Raw genomic sequence first — 21,862 nt, 5'->3', positions numbered from 1 at the left:
ACATTTGTGGACTTCTATGATCTGAACTAGGAATCCATTTTGTGGGCTTTGGAAACTTTCTGAAAAACCGACTAAGTCCTTCCATGGGGGGAATTAAAATTTCACAATTTCAACTGCTGTTGTGAGTAGGAGCTCAACAAAACTCTTCGAAGGAAGAGAAAGAAAAGCAGAACGAGATTCCTTAACCACAATTTGGCCCCAGCCCCTTTCCTTCCACTGCCATCATGAATTGCCTGGATGGCTGTTGGAACCTGCCAAAGACCTTGGCGATGCTCCTGTATCCTGCAGTCTTCACGCCGTCCGGCCATCCCATGACTTCTCTGAAATAACTGCCAGGTCCCAAAAACATCGGGTACAGCCCATCTACCTCTACATGCAATAGATCAGTGTTTCTCTTGTGGGGCCTCCAGCTCCTCCTCCAGAATGCTAACAACATGGTGGAGAGAGAAGCAGCAGACGACAGGTTCAAGTCCGCCTGCGGCCAATGCAGCAGGAATGCCAGTGAGCGGCCCCACAGATTACTCTTGAGGTGAAAAAAGGACCTGCCCCATCTGACCCAGGAGGTGTCCCAGCATGGCTCTTCCCTCCTGGACATGCCATTTGTCAGGAGGATAAGCTCTCAATAGGGAGGAGTTTATAACTTGACCTGGGGGTTCAGGCGAGCATCCTTTCTGACTATGGATTTCGAGATACTTCTTCGGCGTTTTCTTTGTGAGTGCCCTGCTGTCGGGGGAAGCCTCGGAAACCTTTTTGTGAACTCCCCCACTCAGGTTGGCAACTGACAAGCAAGAGTCTGAACTTCTGGGGCTCAGTGACAGGAAGCCTGGTTGAAAGGGACAATGCAGGTGCCCCTCTCACCCTCACCTCAAATGCACCAAGACTCTGGCGCCTCCAAGATTGGTTTGGGACTCTTACAAGACCAGCCATTCTTGGGGAGGTTTCCAAGAACTTCCTGTTACTAGTCAGGCAAAAAAAGAGAGATGGAGAAAGAGTAAAAACAACTTCATTTCTTTTGGGGAATTCAGCATAATTTCTGTGGTCCAAGACGGAGTCAGAAAATGCCAAGCTTGCAATAAATGTCACCTTTTCGGTGGTGCTGTGGGTGGACAGATGGTGAGTGGTGCTATTGGTGGTGGTGACGGGGGTGGTATGGAGAAAATCTTTCATCAGATTTTTGCAGAATAATTTCAATAAGCAATTCTTTGACATTAGCAAATGTCTATCCATTCCAGATTTAAATAGTGGCTTCTCTTTATGGTCTTGAGTTTAACTGCATGATCACGTACTTAACATTTTCTGGAATATTTAAACAACATACTAATGCAAGAAATTTGTCTAGTAGGTGCTCATGGAATTGCTGCTTTCAGCACTTTCTTCAGGATCTTCAAAGAAAAGAAATAAAGATAAGGTAAAGGGAGTCTTTCTAGCTATTTCAAAGTCTCTTGAAAGCCTTGCTGTAGCTACTATTTTTCGTGAAGGGAAAGAATACTGTGAAGGGTCTCGGTTACTGCTGTGGAGCTGAAGGTCAGGAGTGGCTCATATCTCCTTTTGGAGCCAGTTACTTGAATTCAAGAAATGAGTGTTCTGCCTCCTTTGCCGACCACAGTGCTCCATTTCAAAACTCACAGGAGGACTTGATGTACAGCAGCCTCACTGCACTTTAATGTAAAAATAACAGAGGTGAAAAACCAATTCTAAGAAGCTATTCGGGACAACACTGTATAATGCATTTTTAAACAAGGTTCTTTTGGTAGCTTGGCTCTCTATCGGGACGAAAGAAAACAAACGTTGTTGACCTTGGTAGCCAGAAGTTTACCAACACCCTTCTGGCTATTTCACGGCCTCCTCCCTTTGCCCCCTGCATGTGCGCGCGCGCACGCGCGCACACACACACACACACACCCTCACACATGCTTACGCATACACTCACTTGTATTTTCTAATTGTAAATGTGTGAGCTGTTCATTTCTAAGTTTACTATGGTCAAACCAGATGCAGCTAAAATAGAGAAATGCAGAAAAGAGATTGAGCCTCTAAAGGCATGTAATCCTAGCCTCCAGGAAGGACCCTCACCATGAGTGCAGCTGAAAGACGGTATGCAGACCCTTTATCTCTACTCAGTTAAGGAAACTCACCTAGCAAATCTGAACATATGAACCGTTTAAAATGCTAAAAGTTCTATCTAATATTTATTCATTCATTTTATGCATCCATTCACCTATTCATATTTTAAATATATATTGAATTTAAAATACCACCAGTTACTAAAAGTCAAGTGTGCAAAGAGGAACATGGGTGCTTTCTGATCTAGAGCATCTTCCTGGTTTCTTCCTAAGAGATAGAGGTGGAGAGAGATGAACTCCCAATTACAATAGAACAGAGTGATTTAAAAAAAACCCAAAAGCCAAGGGTGCTCTTTGTGCCTAGAAGAGGGTGTGAGATTATCACAGTCTAAAAGTGATCAAAAAAGAATTTCTGCAGAAAATACTGCGTGTTAAGCTATGAGGGAAGAGCTAGTCACTCAGAAGGGTTAAGGAAAGAGACCCCAAGCTTCTGGAACTGTATATACAACTTTAACTAGATATGGGAGACCACAGCAGCTCACTGTTGCCAAGGAAGGAGGTCACTAAAGGAAGGGAGAAGGTAGCCGAGAAGTCTGCAGAAGGAGCAGGAGCGGATCTTCCCAGGCCTTCTCATGAGACGTTAAAGAGTGTGGGTTAATCTTGTGGGTAAGTTGGGGGTCACAGAATGGTCCACACAGAAGTGTGGAGCATGGTTAAGTTTGTTTTTCAATAAACGATTTTCTGTATAGATCTGAGCAGCGACTCACTAGTAAATGCGTACTCACTGCCTGTCTGAGAAAAAGGTCCTGATTAAAGCAGTGGCCAGTTTCCTTGTTGTAAATATTTCTATCAGGGCGAATTTGAAATGGAGAAGTTGTGGCACCCACAGTTGAGAAGAGAGGGGCACAAGTGGCCTGTGTGAGTCGGTACAGGCTGGCCCCAGCCCAGCACCAGTTGGAGAGAATGGATGGGAATAACTAAAATACAGTAGGGGGTTCATCTAGTTAGGGAAAAAGATAAGATAGGCCTAAACTAAACAAAGACAGCAAATAGACAGGAGGAATGACACCTTAGCTATCCAAGGTGACTGAGAACGAAGAAGGAGGAAACATATAAGGAAAACTCCCATGTTTTTCCATTGAGACACAAGCTTAATTGCCACCCAAGGGAGAGAAGAGTGGTGAAATACATACTTTAAATACAGGAGGCAGTCAGATGTGGGATACCTGGGTGGCATGTTTATGCAAATGGTGGTGGTTGTGGTTTGGATATGAGGTATACCCCAGCAGGTCCTGTTAATGCAGAAATGTGAGGAGGTAAAATGGTTGGATTGTGAGAACTGTAACCTAATCAGTCCACCCTAGTTTGAATGGAGTGAGTGGTAACTCTAGGCAGGTGGGGTGTGGTTGGAGGAGGTGGGTCACCAGGGCTGGGGTGTGTTCTTCCAGCCACCCCTTCTTCTCTCTCTCTCTCTCTCTCTCTCTCTCTCTCTCTCTCTCTCTCTCATTCCTGACTCCTCCATAAGTTGAGCAGCTCTCCTCTGCTGGGCCCTTCCGCCATATTGCACTGCCTCATCTTGGGCCCAGATCAATGGAGTTGGTCTCAGAAACTGTGAGCCCCAAGTAAACTTCCCACTTCTAGGTTGTTCTTGTTGAGTATTTTGATCACGAAAAATAATAAAACAGTGATGCATCTTCTTTGGAATCTTGGGAGGGGAGCTAAGGGAAGGGTGAACATTGAAGAAGATGGGTAGGCGGGGTGGAGATTGCTGCTGCAAAGCACAAATGGATGGGATTCATCATAAATGGCAGATGTGGAGGCATCGGTGAAGCTCCTTGCCACTGTGCCACAGTGTCCTGGTGTAATTAGAATGTAGACACATTGGTTCCTCGAACTTTGGGGCTGCCATTGGGAGTCCTGGAATAACACCCAGGGTTTGGACCAGCAGAAGCCCAGAAGCAGTTATCTCAGGTTCCAAGCAGCTTTAACATTCCCCTCTGGGTTATGTGCTATGCAAATGTTATCATCCTTTATGTGTCTCTTAATACAGACAAATTTGGAATATTAGCATATTTCACAATCCTTGAGTGTACCCTCATTGAAAGTGGAAGGGAAAAGAAAATAATTTTTAGGAATGAAGTCAAGGAGGAAAGATTAAAGAGAGTTACGGAAAATCTGCAGAGACATACCAAGGAAACAAAATATTGAAAACTGCATAATGAACTCCTTGTTGATCATCAGCAGAATGCCACTTCACTCAGCAATTCAGATAATCAGGCTTACAGATCAAGTCCCCTGATGTGTAAGGTGCGGGCTGTTTGGACATGGATTGATTGCTCACTGAGTTCTGGCCGGTAGCACACAGCAAACTAACATCGCTGCAAAGGAGATTACGTGCCATTCTTCACTGTCTTGAAGACTTGGTGATCACGTTGGTATTTCTACCCTTTAGGACAAGCTGCAGATCCACCGTGGAGATGATGCACAGAGATCAAGGAGGTCCTTACTGACATTTTGTGAAAATCCTCTTACAGATGACTTTTATGCATTCCGGAAAACCTTGAATACATGCTGTGGGCCAGGAAAAAAAAAAAAAAAACATATGTGACAAAATCCTTGCCCTTATGGAGCTCATATTCTAGAAGTGGAGACAGACATGAAGCAAATAAAGAATTGCAACAGATAGTATGTCAGAGGCCGATGAGTGTTACAGAGAAAAATAAACCAGAAAAGCAGGTAAGAGGGGCTGGAAAAAATTGCAGTTTTAAATAAGGCGGCTGGGGAAAGTCCAACACATACTAAAAGTTATCAGTGAGGTCTCCCGAGTCTTAATGACTGAACTCAACCAGGAACCCACAGGAAAATCTAATGCCTTGCTACTTTCTCTAGGAACTGAGTCTCATTTAAGAAGACTCTAGGGCTTGATTTTATATCCCAATTTTGGCCCATGTGTCTAGCTTATTTTGTATTTCTATTAGTTAATGGCTAAACCTTTCTTTGCTCAGTGTTCCAGAATGAATACCTATCATCAAGCTGCCATGTGTTAAATAAATGAAGCATTGGACATATCCCTATAACCGTTTCTGGTCTCCTGTAGTATGGAAAGTGAAATATTTGAATATTTAAAAAATTGAACCTCACACTATCTCACCTATCTTATGTCCTTTTGTTGTAGTGAAAGAAAATAAAAAGGCTCAGAGGAATTTTATTTCCTCTGCGAATAATTTCTCCCAAGAGCCTGGTGTTTCCTGGCTGAGAACCGGTTAAAGCGAAGTCCTGAACTGCTAACTTCACTCTGTCCTCCTGCCCTGGGACCTGGTTGGAAAGGTGCTCATGGGAGTCTAGGCTGTGGAGTATCTGGGGTAGAAGCAGGTTATAATGAGATCCCCCTGGTCCTATGAAAAATAACCTTCCTTGGATAGAATCCAAGGCAGATGTGCATAGACTGAATTTGGCAAAACTGATTTTACCAAATATGTTCATAAGAGAGCAAATGAAACAAAGTTCGATAACTCTAATCCCGTTTTAAATGCCCGAATGGAAATCTCCAAGGATGACATCGGATTGTGGATCCTTTGGAAAGTAAATGATTCATGCCACACAAAGTATGCACCAATCTTAGTACTCACAAAGATTGGAGTATTGGGAGTATGTGTATAAGCACTATACCCCTTATTAAGATTTTGGAGATACCTGGATTATACACTGAGACATATGACAGTCAGTCTTCATTGCCTAAGATAGTTCCTTGGATGGGGATCATGTTGCCTAAAGCCGGGGTCAAACTTCTTCTGTAAAGAGCTAAGTAGCAAAATCTTCAGCCTTTCCAGGGTACACTGTTCTACTGCAATGACTAACTCTTCCACTGAAGTGCAAACTCAGCAATAGAGGATGTGCGATGGAATGAGCCCAGTGGATATCCAGTGAAACTCGGAGGCTAAAATCCAAATTCCATGTGATTTTCATATTCATGAAACATTATCCTTTTAAATTTTTCTTTCCATCATTTAACCTGGTAAAAGATACTCTTAATTTGCGGGTCACACAAAACTTGAGTTGGAAAGTCATACTTCAGGGTCCTGCTTCAATGGTGTTTTCCCCCAGATTCATATGATCATTGCTTGGTAGGTGTCTCTGTATTTAATAGATGAAGGTTCCAACTGGATTTCCAGCATTCCCTCTGGTCTCGTGGATCAGCCATTAACCTTTCTGACTCAGTTTATTTTCCTATAAAATGAGAAGGATGGTACTTGTCTAAGGTGGGTTAAATTATATGACGTCTGTAAAACAGGCAACACAGGGTGTACGCATGGTAATCGTGTAATTAATTGACATGTTCATGTATTGTTCATGTCTACGTGAGTAGGTGCTTATGCTAGCACCTGATCATTTTCTCTCTTCAGTGGAAAAAAAAATCTTGTTCTTGGAGATTAACCTTTGAGGGCAGATCTGCAGCTAGTTAATCTGAGGAGGACTGGTGGCCACACCATCTTCCATCTTGCTGCTGGTTCTTGTCTTCCCCTGTGGCAATACCCCTAGCTGCAGAGAGAATTGATCCCTGTTGGGTCTTTCTTGCTCTTGGTGGCTTGGCCAAGGAGCTGGCAGTATGAGCTGGCCTTCCCTTTCCATGGTCATTTCAACTCACCATCATTGGTTAAGGTCCATCAACCCTGATGTTACTAACCTACACAGCAGGGAGTCAGTGTGTCTTCAGTGGGGATTCTCTGAGGTCCCTCCTGCCAAACACCTTCTGAGCATTTGGTTGCTGTCAATCATCCTAAAATTATAAAGGGCATACTTTGAAAGGCTACTGCTTCTGATACTTTACTTTCTCTCTTTTGCATTGTTGAACGTGTTCCTAAAGTGAGTGTAGACAGATTGCTAGATAGGTAGGAGGAGAACTTCTCCAAACACTAACAGATGATGAGTGCCCCAGGTCAGCATCAACAAAACAGAGTCCAGAGGTAGAGCGAGGAGACTTCAGAGACACAGGGACATCTGCATGAGGAGGCAAAGTGCCCATGGCTGGATATTATCCACTGTTGCAAGCAGGGGACTTTATAGGAATGAATATATATATATATATATATATATATATATATATATATATATATATATATATTAAAGACAAACTAATGAAGAAGGGTGGTAGAGACAGAGGGAGAGAGCAAAACAGTCTAACCTAACAGACGTTAAGCCATAGCAACAATGAGTCCCGGAACGGGGCTTGCCAGATTTCCCATGGGGGATTCTTTTTGTGTAGTGTTTCTGCAAGTTGTGGATTAAATATTTCGTCCCCACCTCTTTTCTCTGGGTAGAGGGTTGGGTGTTGGGAATTTTTAAAAAGGTTATGCACCCCTCTGTCATTACCAGTATATTCTTCAGGACACAGATACATGCAATTACTGGTTCTAAGGGACTCCTCAGTGCCACAGTGGGTGGGAGAGAGGACTCGGGGACTTCTGTTCTTGAGGGATGTGGTTTGGTTTGCTAGGCGATCAAGGACTTTCCAGCATGAAAAGGATATTTATAATGCAAGCGTCAGCCCTTCTCACTATTGCAAACTTGAGCATTTTGTTGTACCTTGGAGGTGATGTGAAATGTCTGATGAGAAGGCTGAAGGTCCTTTGCATAGAGAAGATAGATAGTATCTTCATGTTCAGGAAAGTCTTTCATCCCCAGGGACCCGCCAGTTGACATCTCTATCCAGGGCATCCTTTCCACCAGCCCTGAAAGCAAACGCAGGCTGGCTTGCCCAGAGTGCATGCTAATGTGCTTCCTTCATTGCTTTCTTCTCTCTCTTCCTCTTTCTTTTCTTACTTTTTAAGGAAAGATCCATTGGAACCAAGAAATGATGCTGAAGAGAAGGGTGAAGGTGGAGAAAAACACCAGAGTGTTTCTATTTTATTTTTTTTCTATATAGCACTCTGGGAAGTTTTGAAGGGGGAAAAAAAAAGATTTAAGAAGTGATACATTTGAACTTCGGCCAAAAGCAAGCCATCAAAACGGGACACTGTCTCTTTAAGTGCAAGCCTGCACAAAGAAAAGGAAATTAATTAAGTATCCAACCGTTGCTGGTGTGGCGCCTCGGGAAGAATACACAATCTGGGACCCGCATGCCAAATCTGAAATGAAAATGAAGGTGATCCGTCATGTTTGGCTGTTTTTTTTTTTTTTTTTTTTTTTTTTAAGACAGAATATACATTTTTGAAAGTTGACTAAGCAATTACCCAAATTAAAGAAATGGGAAAAGCAAACCGTGGTAAGAAAGGCTTTAATTTTTTTAGAGGGTAAATTAGTTTAAAAATGTGGGCCTTTTATTATCTTCATACCAAAGAGAATGAAAAAAAAATTTTTTTTAAAGAAAACAGGGGGTCCCTTTGCTCCTAAGTGCCAGCATCTAGGAGAAGTCATGGATTGCCTCTGCCAATGAGAAAATAGCCCAATCCACGCCCTCCACCGAGGGAGGCACGCTCAGCCTCGCAGGGGCCTCCTTCCTTTCTTACAGGTGGGTCTCCACGCTCCATTGATTCCACGTGCTTCGAGCAACCCGGTGGGTTCTGTCCCTCACCAAGCCCAGCCTTCTTCACTGTTGACCTGGGCCCTGCCATCGGGCAGGGGACAGCACCTGGTGTGGACCTGCTTCTCTGCTCTCTTGCAAAAGCAAAGGGTAGAAAGGTCCCCCCACAGAGGGCAGCTTAACAGCCACCACATGTCCACGCAGACTGTGGTCAGTCGTCCCTCTTCTCACTTGGGAAGACAACAGCAGCGGCCGAGCTCCAGGGAACCCCGGCTCCTTCCCGAAAGTCCCCGAGCTTCCACCCTGGGTGGGAGCAGCTGTGAGAAGGTTCCCTCTGAGGCCCTCATGGCATGTGCCAGGGTTGCTGAGGAAGGGGAAGTTCCAGTGCACCCATGTGCTGACCACAGACAGAAGAAAAAAACAAATCCACGGCCAATGGCCATGATTGAGACAAAAGGTAGTTTATTGTCTTTTATAAGTTGAGAGCTTGAAGGTAGGTCTGGCTTCCACCATGATGGAATTCAGGGCTTGGATAAATGTGGGTTGACTGACTTCCTTAAGGCAGGAAGTCGAGGTGTTGTCAGTCAACCCACATTTATCCAGTTCTTCTCACTCTGGAGTCTCATTTTTTATTTTTTTATTTTTTTGTACCAGGGTTTGAACTCAGGGGCACTCGACCACTGAGCCACATCCCCAGCTCTATTTTGCCTTTTATTGAGAGACAGGGTCTCACTGAGTTGCTTAGGGCCTTGCCTTTGCTAAGGCTGGCCCTGAACACGTGATCCTCCTGTCTCAGCCTCCCGAGCTACTGGGATTATAGGCGTGAGCCACCGTGCCCGGCTGGAAACTTATTTCTTTCATGAAAGTTTACTGAGAAAAAGGAAACTTTTCAAAGACTTTTTAAAAACTTTGGGAATTCTGCTGTCCGTGATTGGCTTACTTTGGGCTATGTGACTATTTTTTTATTTATTTACTTTTATTTTCCATGTTACTTTTAGTTATACATGACAGTAGAGTATATATTGGCATATTTATACAGACACAAAGTACTTTTTATTCGGATTAGATCCCGTTCTTGTGGACGTACGTGCTATGGAGATCTACCGTGGTGTATTCACACATGTACACAGGAAAGCCAAGTCAGGTTCCCCTTGCTTCCCTCCACTCCCCTTTGTCTAATCCTCTGCGCTTCATTCTTTCCCTATTCACTCCTTCTTGTGAGTTAGCATCCACATATCAGAAAGAACATTTGGCCTTTGATTTTTTGGCTATTGTGAATTGAGCTGCTGTAGACTTTCATGTGGCTGTGTCACTGTGGTGTGCTGATTTGAAGTCCCTCTGCTTTATGCCCAGGAGTGGTATAACGGGGTCAAATGGTCCATTTACAAATTCACCACTGTATATGGGAACATAGAGGATCACCCTGGTCACGTGTTCCAGAAGCGAGAAGCCGAGTGGCTCCAACAGCAGCCCCTGGGGGAAGAAAGTGGCCTAGACTCATTGCTAGGAAACAGGGGAATATTCTGAGAGGCAAAAACCCACCTGCTGCCTAAGCGAACGTAGCCACCATTCAGTGTTCCAAATGACCATAGTTGTTTCACGACTGTTCAAAGGAGGAGGCAAAGAGCTCCCAGCAGCAACACATAGCAGAAAGATGCTGGTGGAGGGAAATGGCTGGCATCCCCATGTGGTTGCCAAGCCCTCATCGGGAGCCAGGCAGGGCTGCATTTGCATGTGTGCTGGGTTCTCTAGATGCCCAGCCTTGGCCAAGCTGTGCGACTTCCTCGGTCCTTAGTTAAATCGTCGTAATGTGGGAACAGCAGCACCTGTCTGCAGGGCTGACTGGTTTCCTAGGGCTGCTGTAACAGATCACCAAACACTTAAAACTGCATCAACCTGTTCTCTTACAATTCTGGAGTCTGAAGCACAGAATCAGGTGTGGCATCGATAGACCACGCTCTCACCGAGGGTTTTTGGGGGAGAAATGGTTCCACGATGTTCTCCTTACTTCTGGAGTTGCCAGCCATGCTTGGTGTTTCTCAGCTTGCAGAAGCATCATTACTCTGGTTCCTGACTCTTTTGTCACTCAGTGTCCTCCCTCTGTGTCCCTGTCTCATAAGTTCAAAGGCCACCTTGGAGTAGGGCCGGCGCTAATCCAGTGTGACCTCCTCCTAACTCAACCGTCTCCAAGTCAGGTCTCACTGGGGGCTAGAAAGCCAACGTGACTTTTGAGGGGATACAACTGAACCCAGAACCTCGAGTGACACGGATAATTATCGGAGAGGATGCATTCAGCCATTAGCATTAGTGATGCTCCCAATCAGCCTGGTATGGCCTGCAGTATTAAGAAAGGGTTAAAGGACATTTTATGAAGTAGAGAAGCCTGCTCAAAGATTAAGTATAGCTTCAATGGATTTTCAAACTGCATGTATCCGTGTAAACAGCAGTCAGGTCAGGACAGAGAACATTGCTGGGACTCATGTTTTGCATATGTTTAGCCATGGTGGGTAAGAATAAGCACTGTCCCAAAGCCGTTCTGCCACTGACATACCCACAGCAAGGTGTAAGATTCCCTGTTGTGCAATATCCGGGAGAGGGAACTTGGAAGTATTTATTTTCTTCATGTTGATATCTGAAAATTATATAAAGATCTGGGAAAAGATATCAATAAAATAGTCAGTTAATGTATCTCTCCTGGACTTTTGCAAACTTAGATTCCACCCCCAGCTCCACTTCATGGCTTATCTGGTTTCCAGGGATTTGAGATTCTTGGAAACTTGGTATGTTGTGATATCTTTTCCCCTTCTTCTTTGAATCCTTTTATTTGAAGATAGATGATTTGTTGTTATTTGGATCTAGGAAGAAAGAACATACAATATACTTATGTGCTCATGATGTGTAACAAGTGTCACAGCTCCAGAGACTCTAAGTGAGTTGCCCAAGGTCAGCCAATATGTGTCAGCGGCTGAGTGGGGTTGGAGAACTTGAGTGGAGCCAGATGATTTTTACACTTAAATACGTAGGTATTTCTATTGACTTGATTATTCTCATACATGAGCCAAGGGGGGTCCCACATCATAACTCAGGGAAGGCTCTTCCCTTATCTCATTTGCTAGAATAATGTATTCTGATAGTTCAAAATATCAGAAGCTCTCAGAGCCACATCCAACCTTTTGCTGCAGCCCCTCCATTCAGCATCCTGCTAATTTCTTCTTGGTTTTCTTCCAGAGTTCAGGTGTGTTAATTCTTTCTCTAGGACTCCAGACACCTTATGAGGAACAGAATTACTTTTATCTATGTTTTCCAGAAACTATAGGGTGTCAGAAGAAAGTCAAGGCCAGCAAATAGGCCTTTAAGTGTTTTGAACCCTAGGACAAACCATTCACCCAAGGACTTCTAAGAGACTACCTCTTGAAGACACCATGGGGGAAGCCCCTAGGATTATTGGGAAGAGCAAGAACTTTGAAATCAATATAGCTGGGTTCAAATCTAGGCTTGGCACTTTGGACATTTCCTTTACACAGACTAATTTGTATCATAATTATAATAATGATAATGTTGCAAAACTTAGAGATATCAATGAAAAGCTCCTAGTCTATTATCACCCTTGGTGGGACTCAATGAGTTGTAGACATCATCATGGGTACTATCTGTACTGCTGCTTCTTACTGAAGCAAAGTATATTCATGACACATTGATACTCTTTATACTACCAGGATAGTATGCTTATTAAGCAGTACAAAAACTTGTAGTACCAATTAATGAAAAAGCAAAAACAGCCTTTTCCCCCAAATGCTTAAACCTTAATGCAATATTAGCACAGATGTGAGAAGGACCGCATTTGCTTTCCAAGGGTGCTTTCCAACAGAAAACTGTCAGAGGAGTGGTTGTCAGCCCCAGGTGAATAGGAACATCATCTGAGGCTTTTTAAAGCATCCAGTTTCTGGGAACCTTCCCTGAAATATTATTGAATATATTAGTGTGGTATCCAGCTCTGGAGCCAGACTGCCCATGTGTGGCTTTCCAGAATTGCTAGCAGGTCACTGATGGACATGTTTAATTTTCCTGATTCAATTTACTGTGCACATGCAATATCTTTTATACATATGAATTACCATGTAGTATGGAGACCGTGCTTGTACTTGCCTGGTATGTAGAAAGCAATGAATGCTAGGTGTCCTGAGCAGGAGAAGTCTGCATTGAAAATCAAACCAAATTCCCTGACAAATCTGTGGCTCAGACTTGTTTAAGAAGCACTGACCCAGAGACAGAATGTGAAATGGTATTTTAAGTAGAAAAGTTACCTCCCACATGGCAAAACTGTTTACTTCTTCACTTTTCTGAGATCTAAAAAAAACCTGTTGTGTTAAATTGAAAGAATGAGAGATTCCTTTGTCTTGAGAAAAATCAAAGTACCTGTGTAATTTCGAATAGAAATGTGAATTTCTCTTTATTTAACTGCACTGAAATGCCCTCCTTAAAGAAAGAGAAATGAGTGAGAAGCCATGGTAAATGTCAGGTTACAAGGTCACACTTTGCCACATCCAAAAGATGATTTTTTTTTCCTAATGGAAGAAGAAGCTACTTAAGTCAAATGTCCATTGCACAAGTTTTTAGGACTGATCCTGATTTCTGCATTGGGATTAGAGAAAGTCCAGCTTAATGTTTAAAAAGTGTTAATGTTATGGCCTCTTTGTGGCTTATCTGGCTTGGAACTTGTCAGTCATTTTTGATTATTAGATTCTGCCTATGCTGTGAAATACCATTCTTTGGTGTCAGATCTGACAGAAGAATTCCTGGGTTGGTTTCCACGTCTGAGTTCTAGTCATTGCATCCATAGGCTAGTCTCTACATTGCCAATGACCTTTCCTGCACACTAGCCCATGGCGCCGGTCTCCCACCCACTCACAGATCTCCCTGTCTGCTTAGATCTTTCAACATTATCTGCTCCCACTTCCTCAGGCCTTGTGTTCTGTACACATTTTCTGATTTTAAATTTGAGTCTTTCTTTCTGTTTTACTTATCAGTCCAGCTAATATTTTGTCCATCTTGTGGATCTTTCCAAAGAACCAATTTCTGGCTTCCTTGATTTTATTCTCTGTTTTTCTATTCCTGATTTCATCTATACCTCTTCTCATCTTTATTATTTCATTTATTCTGATTGCCTTGGATTTTTAGTTTGTTCTTCTTTTTCCAGTTACCTAAAGTAGAAGATTAGGTTATAAATATGAGAAGCCACCGCTTTCTCCTCCTCCTCCTCCTCCTCTTTGTTTTTCTTCTTTTTAACATAGGCACTTGCAGCTACACATCTCCCTCTATGCACTGCTTTAACTGTATCCTGTAAGTTATAGGATGTTTTATATTTATTCATCTGGAAGGATTTTCTGATTTCTCCAGTGACTTCTTGGACATATTGGTCATTTGTGAGTGAGTTTCTGCATACTTGTGAATTTCTCAATATCTAACTTAACTGCAGGTGGAAAACATATTTTGTATGATTTTAATCCTTTTAAATAACCAAGAGTTGTTTCATAGCTTCACCTGTGGAGTTGGTGGACAGGAAAGGAGACACTGCTTCCCATGTGATGCCCTGCACTTATGCATGTTCCCTGGACAGGAGTGTTATCCCTGAGTCTCCTGGGCCCACCTTCCTGGTGTAGAATCTCTGCCGTATGAGCAAGCCCTAGTTGGGACAACCTGCAACAAATCGCATGTGATCCTGCTATATACTCACTGGCTTGGTGTCATGGCATTTCTGTATCTTCCTCCCTTCTGCTAGTGATGGTCTAAAATTTGGGGGCCAACACAGGTGAGGCAAAGAACCTCACCCCCCCCCCACTGGTGCATAGGCCTATCCACAAGTATGGCTGTATGCTGGACCGGTAGTCAGTGACGGGTAAGATCCAATTGCAGTGGTACCAACCTAAGACAGGAGGCTGATGCCTTGAGGTCAGCTCATCTGATGACGGGTAAGGACCATATGTAGTATTGGACAGCCTAACAGGCACGGTCCCTAAGCCACATTGCTTGTTGTTTAATTAAACAGAAGTGGGGAGATGTTGAGGGCCACAGCCGAGTTGGGATGACGCATGGCATTTTTGCCAGAAGTAGTGGTTGAGAGGTGACGCTAGCGAGCCATTAAGATGACGACTTTTGAGTTCTCGCGGAGTTCCCGTTGAGTTCCGGTTGAGCTCTCGCAGGGATTCCTGAAGAGTTCACATTGGTTGGGGAAGTGCAGGAGGAGGGATTTCTGGTTGGTGGTTCCTGGAGGAGCCGCGTGGTTCCGGAGAGTTCCCGGGGAGCATGTGAGGAGTGTGCTGGTGGAGTTCAGAAATAAAGTTTGTTCCTGCTTGAGTGGCTCGTGATTTGTGCCCAGCCAGACTGTGGCAACAACCAGAGCCCATTATTTCCAGTTGGCCAAGTCTGCAGCACAGTTTTCAATCACATACCCCAGTCCGTGTCTGCCTGGAGTAGTTGACCCTGCCTGACATGCACATGTCCCTTCTGGGACAAAACTTGAACCCTAAGCTAGGAGTTAATAAGGAATAGACATTCTAATTTTGAGATGACCATGGTCTGGAATAGGCTTCTATCACATGAACTCGGGTGGGTGGGGAAAGAGCTGGCTTAAATGCCATACATTTTTACTTTTTTTTTTTTTTTTTGCGGTGGGGCGGGGGGGGGGTGGGGACAAGAGATTGATTGATTGGTTGGTTTCTCTTAGGGACTACACATTAAAAGAAACATTTCCACCAGTTAAAATTGTTGTTTCTCTGGAGAGAGCTGCAGCTCTTCCTATTGCTCTTGCAGGAGTTCTGCCCATGTCTGTCTGATTTTTCAGGCATAAGAGTCGTTTCTTCTTTCACCTGCTGTCATTGATTGCCCTGGCTAGTTTGCCCTTTCTTTGGCTTTAGAACAGTGGAGCCCATGCTATGGGATCAGGATCATAGCAGTGCCCATCAGCCCTGTAGGCCTGGGTCCCTCCCTGCCTGAGGGGTGAGGCTCCTTCACCCAAGGCCTGGCATGAGCCCAATCAGGTAGTGTCCACCACCACCCCCGCAGAGACACAGACGTCCAGCTTCATCCCTAGAACTTGGCTCATGGGACAGGATCTTCCTGAGCAAATGGCTTCACTGGATTCTCCAGGCTTCTGTCTATAGTCTGTCTGTATTGTTGCATTATTTTTTACTGTACTCAGAGATGGAAGGGACAGTTTAGGGGTCTTTCTAGGGAGGTGGTTTAGGAAGGTTTGGAGTAGGAGCTGCATGAAGAGGGGGTTTACTGAGCAATGCATTAAAGCCACTGGCCCAGGATGCCCCCAGCTGGTCCAGATCTGGCCTTTCTCCTCTCTTGCCAAAAAGAAATGTAGCAAAATATGATTCTTTTTAATGCTCCCATTTGCCCCAATAACTAAAATGTACACTATTTATAGAAACGGAAATTGAGTCAATGGCTTATGAAGAGTATTCATGAGTGTAAACCCTCAGGATTTTGTCACACAACAGAGAGGGAAGGGAGGGAAGGGCATGGCTCAGACCTCTGAAATCCGGTACAGAGAGTGTGCTGGGAAAGACAGTGTCTATAACAGGTTCCTGAACATTGCTGGGATTCAAAGCTGTGAGGAACAGGATGAGCTTAGGAGGAAATTGAGAGACAGACTTCAGGGTGAAGGAAGGAAATGGCAGAATTCTTGGGAAAGACGGTGTTTTGTTGAAAGTGCTCAAAAGCATGATTTGCTGTTGAGAAGTTCCGAAAGGAGAGGAGTAGAGAGGCCCTTGAAATTCTGCAACATGGAAATCATGGAGAAATTACTGGTAATTCCCGTAGACGAATGGGTTGGAGTTGGAGCAGAAGGTTCAGGAATGAGTAAGAGATGGCGAGGTGAAGACTTGCACATGTAAGCCCTTAGCTTTTTAATGCAAGGGAGCCAGAAGTCACTAAAGGAAAAAAGGAGAGAATTCTCCCTAAAGAGAGGAAGTTCATGGCCAACTGGGAAGAGGGTATCAAAGACGAGTTCGTTCACTACAAGGGGAAGAGGAAGGAATAAAAAAAATACTGTAAACGGACAGTCAGAAATGCTGGTCCTGTCACTGTGTCACCCTGTGTAAGCAGGCCATTTAGCCTTCTTAGCATCTCAATTTCCTCATTTGCAAAACCAGAGTTTTTAATTCTGTTCGGAGAGATTCCCATGTCAAGTGAAAAGAACAATAACTAACAAAATCCTGTATTTCAATTGCCGTCCAGGTGCACCGTAAGTCTTAATAGTGTTTCTTTCCTTTCTTTCTCGGCTCAATTTTACCTACTTATTTACTGTCAAATGAACGTGAAAATTTTGCTAACACCTTGAACTGGGCAGAGTCAACTCTGCAGGATCCCTGGGAATTCAATTAAAGTGAATCAGGCGGCATTTAATATTATTGAGCGTGTGTGTGAGCAAAGAGAAACTTTGAAGAGCTCAATGTGACATAATCAGGTCACATATAGACATGATTCCTCCATCTGCATCATGGAAACATAAAGTTTCGTAAGAGAGAATGTAGCAGCATAGCTAAGAAGCCAGGTTGCAGAGGGTCATGTCCCAGGGACAGCAAAGGCTGTGAAATGAGTCAAGGTGAGACATTTTAGGTGGATTAAAAATCAGAGTTGACTTGAACTGATAGGTAAATGGGAAGAGAAAAGTAAAGATAATACTAAAAGTTTTGGTTTGTGCAGCTGCAAGGATGGGGATCATCTTTCACTGGGAGTTTCAATTCATTGATTTGCTGATGACCAATTGAATGATGACCGCTTTGTGGCAAAGCTGTGTCCTGAGTAGTGCAAAAGATCAGAAGCACACTCCTTATGAATTTGGAGGTTTTCTTACTATGGTCCAGAAGTAAACAAACTCTCTGTGTGATCTACACAGGAGAATATGAAATGTTTGGAAAGGTCTGGGGGAGCCTTAGACAGCAGCACATTAAATTAATCCAGAACCAATTATTGCCCCTTCAGGTTCACAGCCAGTTTTTCTACATGAACACTGCCAATCATGCCAAACTCCCTGCGTCTTGACACATGTCACTTACAGAGAAAGTTCCCTTTCCCCATTCTCTCCTGACAGGGAAAGCCCAGCAGTGGCTGCTGTGGGCACAAAGTCGGAACAACACCGGATTCCTTCCGGTGGTTTTTCTCCTGTCTGTGTTTTGACTGCCATCCTTACAGCTGGTAACAAAAGAAATGAGCTTTCCTGTGGCTACGGGACCTGGGAGGTTTGAAAAGTAAATCATGGGAGGGTTTCGCGATGAGACTGAAATATATTATTGATATGCTGAATGCCACATGGGTCTTAAACAAAAGCAAAGTAAACAGAGAGTGTCTCCCCCCTGACCCAGCTCAGGAACTGCCAGATGCCAGCACAGCAGGTTTCATGGTTGGAACTTTTGCTGCTTCCAGAAGGTCAAACTTGTGACCTTGCCTGGACACACACACAGAATACGGTTGTGCACACACACACATGCACACACATTCACACTCTTTAAAACTTGGGATTATAAGCTTCTGACAGCGTCTGTTGTTTTTCTGCATTGACTAGACCTATGGATGCTTCAACTAAGTTTCTGGGTTTATATGTGATTTGAAAAGTCAGAATTTCCCTTCCATCAGGAGAAAAAGAATTTACACATGAAAATCATGATCGACAGCACCGAGGTCCTCTTTTAATGATTCACAGGGCTAAATGTTTGCAGGGACATTAGCACTGGAAGGAAACCTGAGACCAAATGCAGTTTTAGAGACGTAAAGTAGTAGAAGGTATAAGTGCTTACACACCCAAACTAAGCAACTGCTTGGTGGTAGGGCACCCATGAAAAACGGTTTCCTTGCTTCTTTTCTTAGCTGATTTTAGCAAAACATGTCTTCTTTTCAGTTTTTCTCAGAGATGGTCTGAAAGACAGTATGAATCATCCCAGTTAGAGAATAATCTCCAAATCAATTATTCTTCCCCTTTGTTTTCTTTATAAATGTTTTGTCAGGTTATGTTTGGTTGGATGGTTTCTGTTTTAGGGTAACCCATCCTGCCTGGACCCATGTACTATAAGGGTCCTGTGAGGCAAAGGAAAAACAATCCACGATCGGAAAAATAAATTTTACCTATAGATTTCAGTTGATTTTCTTTCTTTCTTTTTTTTCCTACAATAATGCATATTCTCCCAAGGGTCACTGTACCCAAACATTCTATGTTCTTTCCATGAAACAATTTTCTGTGTGTTTTTATTTTTTGAAGACAACCTTGTGGCGAGGCCTATACTTTATACACAAAACAAATGCATCTGAAACAGTAGAAAGAGCATGGATTCCGAAATAAAGATAATCCTGGTTTCAAGTCTTGGGTCTTCCACTTCTTAGCTGTAAGAAACTGAGCAAATAAGTTCATGTTTCTGTTTTCTCGTCAGCATCATTTGCGAAGTGTGCATCTCATAGTATGGTTGCAAAGGTAAAGTGAAATCATGCTCAGGGCTCACCCATGCAGGCAGTTGGAAGGGGGCAAAACAAAATAATTTAAGCAGTTCATTCCAGTTTGTTGGCTTTAGTTTTCTGCCACAATTCTGAGATGCCTCTGGGCTGTGTGTTTTACCCAAGTCTTCTGTTATAAGAAATGGACAATGAAATAATTTGAAAGGAAAAATATCCAGTGGTGCCTAATGAGAAGCAAAAAATCAAGGGGAAACTCAAGGCCAGGCTTTGGGCATCCACAAAATGACGAGATTATTTTTCCAGTATTATTTCAGTCTTGAGAGAAGGTGCATGCACAAGGAACTACTGAAAAGATGGTAGAGCATCTCCTTTAACCTCTGGTGGACACTACGGTCCTTCAACCTCATGGCTTTAAAGTGGGCTGGTCAACTCTGATGATGGCACTCTCTTCCTTGCTCTGCTGTGTTGCAGCTTGAGCAGGTGAGGACAGTGACTGACTTGTGGAGTCTGTGACCAACAGATTGTCCAGCAGCCAGGGGATGGCTATAAACTCTGAGAGCTGTCACCCTCTCCCAAACTGAATGATGGATATGGGCACAAAAGGAGGCAGGTTGTACTTTGCACATCACCAAATAGATTTGAACATCTAACAGAGAGCTGTTTAATACCTATTTGCCTCATTAAACAAAGTGGATATCTTTTGGAACTAGGTAGATTGTTTTGAGGTTTATCAGGCCAAGAAACCAATCCAAAAAGGTAAAACGATAGTGTTTTTAGATTTTAAAAATTGCTATCTTTAGCTTTTATTTCTCTGGATATTCACTTTCACTTTTCTTAGACTTTGACTGTCTTTCACCGTGTAGATGATAGATTGACAATTAATTCCAAAATAATAGTTGAAATTGTTACATGAAAGCCCACTGTTCTGAGCTCCTCACTGAGACAGCTGCTACAGACAAACGTCTCCCTGTTTCTTTTTCTTTCTTTCCTTTTTTTTTCTTTTGCTCAGGGATGAGTGATTGTTTCCTTCCACAAATTAAAATGAATCTCAATGTCAGAGCCTGTGTTTTAGCTCTTAGTTTCATTTATTTAGTTCTTTTTTTTCCCCCTCAGATGATCCTCTTCAATGCTATTGGCAATTTTGGTGACTTTTCTTCAATTATGGATTCATGCCATTTAGGATCTTGGTTTTGGGTCCTTTTGTACAACAGCTTTTTGGAGTGGACAAAATGGGAACAAAAGCAAAAAAAAAAGGATTATTTGAGAAGTATTTTAATCTTAGCCCCACGCATCTGGAAACTTCTAAGTAAATGTGTTCCCACAAGTATCATAATTTTCTGTGAGAATTTAAATTTTTAACTTCTTGTGATGTGACACTGGCACACCTAGACCTAGACTGTCTCCGAATGGAAACAAAGGATATTTCTGCCCTCGCTTCACGGAGCTGCGTTATCATTAAAGGGCTGAATAACTTCAACCATGTGCAAGGAAGCCATGGCCTGACCCAAGGTCCCATGTCAAAATTCTGAGCCACAGCCATGTCCCGAGGCCCGAGACCCAGGACTTCGCCTGCATATTGTTTGTACAGTATGTTTTCCCCCAGAGAACTCCTTCCTTTTGCTGAATTTGTGAAACAAATTCAGTTAATCTCTTTGGACTTTTATGGTTCCCTGAGAGTGGGGTTCAATTTGGGAGACAGAAATATTAGGAAGTTTTTTTTCTCCTCTTTGATAGTTCCAAGGTCATTCTGAACAATGCAGATAAACCTTCAAAATGATCCTTTATGTGACTCTTCCCAAATATTACTAAGTGGGAATGAGATGAGTAAAAATATCTAAATAAGTAGAGTCGTCTCTACTTATATATGTACTTACTTTAAAAAAAAATTCTGGAATCACAGAGTTATATCCAACCTACATTGGCAAAGATTTGTTTATACCCAGGGTAAATAAACAAAACAAAATAAAATAAAAACCCTAAGCTGATTAATGGACACTGTATTCTTCTTTCTTTCTTGTTCCTATTTCACTGTAAACAGTATATCCTATGAGGAATCAGAGAAGCAGTGTCAAGTCCAAAGCAAACAATTACCTTTTCTCTCTGTTTATAACAAGTTTCGAAGAACAATTTTTGTTTTGTTTTTCATTTAAAAAAACATTAAATAAAAATGAAACCCCTCTTTATTCACCAGAAAATTTTAATGGTAAAAAATAACCCCCTGTCTCACTACCATCATTAATAAGGTCAGAAAGCACAGAGTATCAGCCTGGCGCAGGCCCTTCCTTCCCTCCAGAGTGAGGAATGTTAACTGCATTGTGCTGTAATGAGCCATGCCCAAACTACTGTTTTCTGGTCCACTGTTTATTTGATTTCTTTATTGTAATGAAACTCAGATGGCCGGTGTTTACACTAGCTGTGTGCTCGGAGACCATGCTGGGAACCATTTTAATTAGCTGCAAGTGGATCTCAGAATTAGAATGGAGGAAAGAACAAATTTTTAGTAACGACTTTAAATTGAAGCCCTCATTTATTTTCATTATGGCCAGACCAGAAGCAAGCTAATGTTTCCCAGGTCTTTCCATGTGGGGCTTGTGCTTCTGCTCCGTGGAGGAGGACTCGACTCTTTCAGATGCACTTTGGCAAATGTTGCTCCAGGAAGAGGAATTGGAAGGCAAGACTGGAGTGGGGCGTCCCGCTGGAATTGTCACAGCTGAGGACAAGTGGACAGGAGCAAGGAGGGAGCTCTGCTCAACGCCCAACTTGCTTCATGGGAGGAATTATTAGTTTTTTCTCAGCTCTGTGATCTCAAAATGCCCTTTGCTGCCAG

The sequence above is a fragment of the Spermophilus citellus genome, assembly GCF_964194105.1.
Source record: "Spermophilus citellus genome assembly, chromosome: 17".
Lineage (NCBI taxonomy): Eukaryota > Metazoa > Chordata > Mammalia > Rodentia > Sciuridae > Spermophilus > Spermophilus citellus.
The sequence above is the reverse complement of the archived record's forward strand: the minus strand, read 5'-3'. Positions refer to the sequence as shown.